Source organism: Triticum dicoccoides, chromosome 5B (assembly GCF_002162155.2).
Source record: "Triticum dicoccoides isolate Atlit2015 ecotype Zavitan chromosome 5B, WEW_v2.0, whole genome shotgun sequence".
Classification (NCBI taxonomy): Eukaryota; Viridiplantae; Streptophyta; class Magnoliopsida; order Poales; family Poaceae; genus Triticum; species Triticum dicoccoides.
Window position 1 is genome coordinate 299,544,841 of NC_041389.1, and position 8,616 is coordinate 299,553,456.

Genomic DNA, 8,616 nt, shown 5'->3' on the forward strand with positions numbered 1-8,616 from the left:
TAGCCCTTTCTGAGACCGCAAAACATAAATGCAGGGCACCTTTAAAGATCAAGGACTGACTAAACATTGTAATTCATGGTAAAAGAGATCCAGTCAAGTCATACCCAATATAAACCAATAGTAATGAATGCAAATGACAGTGTGCTCTCCAGCGGGTGCTTTTTAATAAGAAGGGTGATGACTCAACATAAAAGTAAATAGATAGGCCCTTCGCAGAGAGAAGCAGGGATTTGTAGAGGTGCCAGAGCTCGATTTTAAAATAGAGATTGAATAACATCTTGAGCAGCATACTTTCGCTGTCAACGCAACAACTATGTAATGGTTGTATCTTCCATACTACATGCATTATAGGCAGTTCCCAAACAGAATGGTAAAGGTTTATACTCCCCCAACCACCAACAAGCATCAATCCATGGCTTGCTTGAAACAACGAGTGCCTTCGACTAACAACAGCCCCGGGGGAGTTTTGTTTAATTATTTTGGTTTGCTTTGATCTTTTTGAATCATGGGACTGGGCATCCCGGTTACCAACCCTTTCTCGTGAATGAGGAGCGGAGTCCACTCCTCTTGAGAATAACCCACCTAGCATGGAAGATATAGGAAGCCCTAGTTAAACATGAGCTGCTCGAGCATACAAAACAGAATTTCATTTGAAGGTTTGGAGTTTGGCACATACAAATTTACTTGGAACGGCAGGTAAATACCGCATATAGGAAGGTATAGTGGACTCATATGGAACAACTTTAGGGTTTAAGGATTTTGGATGCACAAGCAGTATTCCCGCTTAGTATAGGTGAAGGCTAGCAAAAGACTGGGAAGCGACCAACTAAGAGAGCGACAACAGTCATAAACATGCATTAAAATTAATTCACACCGAATACAAGCATGAGTAGGATATAATCCACCATGAACATAAATATCATGAAGGCTATGTTGATTTGATTCAACTACATCCGTGAACATGTGCCAAGTCGAGTCACTCAATTCATTCAAAGGAGGATACCATCCCATCATACCACATCATAATCATTCTAATAGCATGTTGGCACGCAAGGTAAACCATTATAACTCAAAGCTAATCAAGCATGGCACAAGAAACTATAATCTCTAAATGTCATTGCAAATATGTTTACTTCATAATAAGCTGACAGAGAAACGATGAACTCATCATATTTACAAAGACAAGAGAGGTCGAGTTCATACCAGCTTTTCTCATCCCAATAAGTCCATCATATATCGTCATTATTGCCTTTCACTTGCACGACTGAACGATGTGTATAATAATAAGAATGCACGTGCATTGGACTAAGCTGGAATCTGCAAGCATTCAACTCAAAAGAGAAGACAAGTAATATGGGCTCTAAGTTAAATAAACAATCATGCATATGAGAGCCACTAAACATTTTCAATATGGTCTTCTCGACCCCCAAAGGAAAGAAAAGAAAATAAAACTATTTACACGAGAAAGCTCCCAACAAGTAAGAAGAAGAACTAGAAATATTTTTGGGTTTTTATTTTAATTCTACTACAAGCATGGAAATTAAACTAACTATTTTTTTGGTTTTTCTCAAGGTTTATCAAACACACAAGAAGAAAACTAGAAAAAGAAATTTAAACTAGTATGGATAATACAATGAAAGAGTATGAGCATCGACGACTAGTGTGTGAACACGAATGTAAAGTCGGTGAGAAATACGTACTCCCCCAAGCTTAGGCTTTTGGCCTCAGTTGGTCTAGTACCAAGGGCCGCTGCTACTCTCCCCGGTGTAATGGGAGGTGTACTTAGGATACCACTGGCTGGTCATCTCCGGATCCCACTGGACAGATGATGCACGATAAGGGTCCAATTCAGGTTCCGGCTCAGGTTCAGGTTCTGGAGTAAAAGCTTGGGCTCGATGATTGTTCACCGCTTCCAGTGTGACAAGAAAATTTTCTGCACGAAAATCAAACAACAGAGGCGCAGGCAAAATAATAATCTCAAAATGTTTCTTATTAAATCTAAGTTTATACAAGAGCATCCTCTCTTTGTTGTCAACAAGAAACTTGTGTGCTACCATGCTCTTGTAATCTAAAATGTGAGGAGGGAATGTTGTCTCCTCTTTCTCAAGATGCCTATGGGTAACTAAAAATGCCTAGCAAGACGTGAAGCATAGATACCTCCAAAAATGGGGCCTTTTGTATGATTCAGGGCTAGCCGTTTAGCAACAACGGTACCCAAACTAGAAGTATTGTCTCCAAGCAAGGCATGTTGAAGAATGATAATATCAAGAACACTTAAGTTTCCACTATTTCCACGACCAATCAAGCATCTACTAGCAAATATGGCAAAGTAGCGTAAAACAGGAAAGTGTATGCTAGAGACTTTTGCCTCAGAGCCCTTCTTTGGCTCCTCTACAGCGATAGTATTAACAAAGCCATCCACATCTTTACGATGGGGTTCCTCTAATTCTCCCTCATAAGGTATCCTACACACCGTGCAAAAATTAAGTAAAGACATTTATCTGAATTCATCATATAAATGAAATGATACTGCAGGCGGTGACTTCTTAGGATAATAATAAAAGTTTTGCACGAAAGTATTAGTGAGTAAGAGATACTGATCGATCCGGTTGTTGATGAAACCGGTGAGGCCTGCAGTTTCGATCAAAGAATAAAAATCTTCATGAATTACGGCTTCTTTCAAGAAATCATTGCATAGCCATTCACACGACCGCACTTCCGCTAAGCGAGGAAGATTATACTTGGCTTTTTCCTTCTCTTTGGCTTGTTTTTCCTGAGAGCCTTGGCTAGAAGAGCCCCTCAAAAATTTCCTTAACATTTTCTGAAAATTTCTGAAATTTTAGTAAATTCAAAATAAAAGTGGATAAAACTAAACAAGATTGGTAGGAACTACTCCTACAAGTGCCTAGAGCCTATATGATGCATTAGAATTGCTTGGGACCTCATAAATTTAACATGCAAGCTCAAGAACATGGTCACCTATGCAGCAAAAATTTGCAATGAATAAAGCACTAGAACAAAAACTAATTGGACCAATGGAGGAGTCACATACCAAGTAACAATCTCCCAAAGCAGTTTTGTGAATGGAGCTTTGAGCAAGGAGATTGAAAATCGCAGCAAAACGAGCTAGAACTCGTGCTTGAGCTGGATGGGGATTTTTTGGGTAGAATATGAAGTGTGTGGGTGCTGGCATAAGTGGAGGGGGGCCACCAGGGGCCCATGAGACAGGGGGGCACGCCCAGGGAGAGGGGGCGCGCCCTCAACTCTCGTGGCCTGGTGCTTGCCCCTCCTGAAGTGTTTTCAGTGCCTAAAATCCTCAAATATTCCATAAAAATTGTACTAAATTTGCAGGGCATTTGGAGCACTTTTATTTTCGGGAAATTATTTTTTATGCACGGATAATTCAAAAAATAGACGAATAATAATATTTTTGCATTATTTATTCTAAATAACAGAAAGTAAAAAAAGGGTATAGAAGGTTGTGCCTTCTAGTTTCATCCATCTCATGATCATCAAAATGAATCCACTAACAAGGTTGATCAAGTCTTGTTAACAAACTCATTCTGAATAACACGGAACTGGAGAAATTTCGAATAACACTAGGTTACCTCAACGGGGATATGAAAATCCCCAATAATAAGAATATCATACTTTTTCTTAATAGTAGGGAGAGGAAATTCAAAACTTCCAATAATGATAGTTGGAACTTTTCCAATAGAGTTGATGCTATGAACTTGAGATTGTTTCCTCGGAAAGGCAATGTCACTTTTCATGTTAATGGTAATGAGCATACGGTACACTTTCCGAGGAAACAATCTCAAGTTCATAGCCTCAATTCTATTGAAAAAGTTCCAACTACCATTATTGGAGGTTTTGAATTTCCTCTCCATACTGTCAAGAAAAAGTATGATATTCTTATTGTTGGGGATTTTCATATCCCCGTTGAGGTAACTTAGCGTTATTTAAAATTTCTCCGGTTCCGTGTTATTCGGAATGAGTTTGTTAACAAGACTTGATCAACCTTGTTAGTGGATTCATTTTGATGATCATGGGATGGATGAAACTAGAAGGCACAACCTTCTGTACCCTCTTTTTACTTTCTGTTATTTAGAATAAATAAAGCAAAAATAGTATTATCTGTCTGTTTTCTGAATTATCCATGCATTAAAAAAATATCCCGAAAATAAAAGTACTCCAAATGCCCTACAAATTTAGTATGATATTTTATGGAATATTTGAGGATTTTAGGCACTGAAAAAGTGCAGGAGTGGCAAGCACCAGGCCATGAGAGTGGAGGGCGCCCCCCCTATAGGGCGTGCCCCCTGTCTCATGGGCCCTTGGTGGCCCCCCTCCACTTATGCCAGCACCCACATACTTCATCTTCTACCCAAGAAATCCCCATCCATCTCAAGCACAAGTTATAGCTCATTTTGTTGTGATTTTCGATCTCCTTGCTCAAAGCTCCATTCACAAAACTGTTTTGGGAGATTGTTGCTTGGTATGTGACTCGTCCATTGGTCCAATTAGTTTTTGTTCTAGTGCTTTATTCATTGCAATTTTTTGCTACATAGGTGACCATGTTCTTGAGCTTGTATGTTAAATTTATAAGGTCCCAAGCAATTCTAATGCATGATATTGGCTCTAGGCACTTGTAGGAGTAGTTCTTACCAATCTTGTTTAGTTTTATTCACTTTTATTTTGAAGTTACTAAAATTTCGGAAATTTTCAGAAAATGTTAAGGAAATTTTTGAGGGGCTCTTCTAGCCTAGGCTCTCAGGAAAAACAAGCCAAAGAGAAGGAAAAAGCCAAGTATAATCTTCCTCGCTTAGCGGAAGTGCGGTCGTGTGAATGGCCATGTAATGATTTCTTGAAAGAAGCCGGAATTCATGAAGATTTTTATTCTTTGATCGAGACTGCAGGCCTCACCGGTTTCATCAACAACCGGATCGATCAGTATCTCTTACTCACTAATACTTTCGTGTAAAACGTTTATTATTATCCTAAGAAGTCACCGTATGCAGTATCATTTCATTTATATGATGAATTCAGATAAATGTCTTTACGTAATTTTTGTGCGGTGTGTAGGATACCTTATGAGGGAGAATTAGAGGAACCCCATCATAAAGATGTGGATGGCTTTGTTAATACTATCGCTGTAGAGGAGCCAAAGAAGGGTTCCGAGGCAAAAGTCTCTAGCATACACTTTCTTGTACTACGCTACTTTGCCATATTTACTAGTAGATGCTTGATTGGTCGTGGAAATAGTGGAAACTTAAGTGTTCCTGATATTATCATTCTTCAACATGCCTTGCTTGGAGACAATACTTTTAGTATGGGTGACGTTGTTGCTAAAAGGCTAGCCCTGAAACATACAAAAGGCCCCATTTTTTGAGGTATCTATGCTGCACGTCTTGCTAGACATTTTCAGATACCCATTAGGCACCTTGAGAAAGAGGAGACAAATTTGCCTCCTCACATTTTAGATTACAAGAGCATGGTAGCACACAAGTTTATTGTTGACAACAAAGAGAGGATGCTCTTGTATAAACTTAGATTTAATAATAAACATTTTGAGATTATTATTTTGCCTGCACCTCTGTTGTTCGATTTGCTTGCAGAAAATTTTCTGGTCACACCGGAAGCGGTGAACAATCATCGAGCCCAAGCTTTTACTCCAGAACCTGAACCTGAGTTGGAACCTGAACTGGACCCTTATCGTGCATCATCTGTCTAGTGGGATCCGGAGATGACCAGCCAGTGGTATCCTGATTACACCTCCCATTACATCGGGGAGAGTAGCGGCGGTCCTTGGTACTAGACCAACTTAGGCCAAAAGCCTAAGCTTGGGGGAGTACGTATTTCTCACCGACTTTACATTCATGTTCACACACTAGTCGCCGGTGCTCATACTCTTTCATTGTATTATCCATGTTAGTTTAATTTTCCTTTTTCTAGTTTTCTTCTTGTGTGTTTGATAAACCTTGAGAAAAACCAAAAAAAATAGTTTGTTTAATTTCCATGCTTGTAGTAGAAATTAAAATGAAAACCCAAAAAGATTTCTAGTTCTTCTTCTTACTTGTTGGGAGCTTTCCCGTGTAAATCGTTTCTTTTCTTTTCTTTCCTTTGGGGGTCGAGAAGACCATATTGAAAATGTTTAGTGGCTCTCATATGCATGATTGTTTATTTAACTTAGAGCCAATATTACTTGTCTTCTCTTTTGAGTTGAATGCTTGCAGATTCCAGCTTAGTCCAATGCACATGCACTGTTATTATTTTACACATCGTTCGGTCGTGCAAGTGAAAGGCAGTAATGACGATATATGATGGACTTATTGGGATGAGAAAAGCTGGTATGAACTCGACCTCTCTTGTTTTTGTAAATATGGTGAGTTCATCGTTTCTGAGTCAGCTTATTATGAAGTAAACATATTTGCAATGACATTTAGAGATTATAGTTGCTTGTGCCATGCTTGATTAGCTATGAGTTATAATGGTTTACCTTGCGTGCCAACATGCTAGAATGATTATGATGTGGTATGATGGGGATGGTATCCTCCTTTGAATGAATTGAGTGACTCGACTTGGCACATGTTCACGCATGTAGTTGAAACAAATCAACATAGCCTTCACGATATTTATGTTCATGGTGGATTATGTCCTACTCATGCTTGTATTCGGTGTGAATTAATTTTAATGCATGTTTATGACTGTTGTCGCTCTCTCAGTTGGTTGCTTCCCAGTCTTTTGCTAGCCTTCACCTGTACTAAGCGTGAATACTGCTTGTGCATCCAAAATCCTTAAACCCCAAAGTTGTTCCATATGAGTCCACTATACCTTCCTATATGCGGTATTTACCTGTCGTTCCAAGTAAATTTGTATGTGCCAAACTCCAAACCTTCAAATGAAATTCTGTTTTGTATGCTCGAGCAGCTCATGTTACAACTAGGGTCGCCTATATCTTCCATGCTAGGTGGCTTATTCTCAAGAGGAGTGGACTCCACTCCTCATTCACGAGAAAGGGCCGGTAACCGGGATGCCCAGTCCCATGATCCAAAAAGATCAAAGCAAATCAAAATAATTAAACAAAAATCCCCCAGGGCTGTTGTTAGTTGGAGGCACTCGTTGTTTCAAGCAAGCCATGGATTTATGCTTGTTGGTGGTTGGGGGAGTATAAACCTTTACTATTCTGTTTGGGAACTGCCTATAATGCATGTAGTATGGAAGATACAGCCATCTCATAGTTGTTGCGTTGACAGTGAAAGTATGCCGCTCAAAATGTTATTCAATCTCTGTTTTAAAATCAAGCTCTGGCACCTCTACAAATCCCTGCTTCCCTCTGTGAAGGGCCTATCTATTTACTTTTATGTTGAGTCATCACCCTTCTTATTAAAAAGCACCCGCTGGAGAGCACACTATCATTTGCATTCATTACTATTGGTTTATATTGGGTATGACTTGACTGGATCTCTTTTACCATGAATTACAATGTTTAGTCAGTCCTTGATCTTTAAAGGTGCCCTGCATTTATGTTTTGCGGTCTCAGAAAGGGCTAGCGAGATACCATTTTGTTATATCATGTTATGATTGTTTTGAGAAAGTGTTGTTATCCGAGCTTTATTATTATGGCTCGCTAGCTGATTATGCTATTGATATGAGTAATTGTGAGACCCAAGTGTTATTGTGAGTATAGTTAGTTCATAATATTTGTTGAAACTTGAATGCTGGCTTTTCATGTTTAGAACAACAAGAGCAAACAGAGTTTGTAAAAGTTTTTCTTTATCACTTTCAGTTTATCAACTGACTTACTTGAGGACAAGCAAAGGTTTAAGCTTGGGGGAGTTGATACGTCTCCAATGTATCTACTTTTCCAAACACTTTTGCCCTTGTTTTGGACTCTAACTTGCATGATTTGAATGAAACTAACCCGGACTGACGCTGTTTTCAGCAGAACTGCCATGATGTTGTTTTATGTGTAGAAAAGAAAAGTTCTCAAAATGTCCTGGAAATCCACGGAGGCACTTTTTGGAATTAATAAGAATTTCTGGGCGAAAGAAATACACTAGGGGGTCAACACCCTGTCCATGAGACAAGGGGTGCCCCCCCTATAGGGCGCACCCCCTATCTCGTCGGCCCCCCCGGACGTCCACCGACCTCAACTCCAACTCCATATATTCCGTCGCGTGGAGAAAAAAATAAGAGAGAAAGTTTCATCGCGTTTTACGACACGGAGCCGCCGCCAAGCCCTAATCTCTCTCTCGGGAGGGCTGATCTGGAGTCCGTTCGGGGCTCCGGAGAGGGGGATTCATCGCCATCGCCATCATCAACCATCCTCCATCACCAATTTCATGATGCTCACCGCCGTGCTTGAGTAATTCCATCGTAGGCTTGCTGGACGGTGATGGGTTGGATGAGATTTACCATGTAATCAAGTTAGTTTTGTTAGGGTTTGATCCCTAGTATCCACTATGTTCTGAGATTGATGTTGCTATGACTTTGCTATGCTTAATGCTTGTCACTAGGGCCCGAATGCAATGATTTCATATCTGAACCTATTATGTTTTCATGAATATATGTGTGTTCTTGATCCTATCTTGAAAGTCTATAGTCACCTATTAT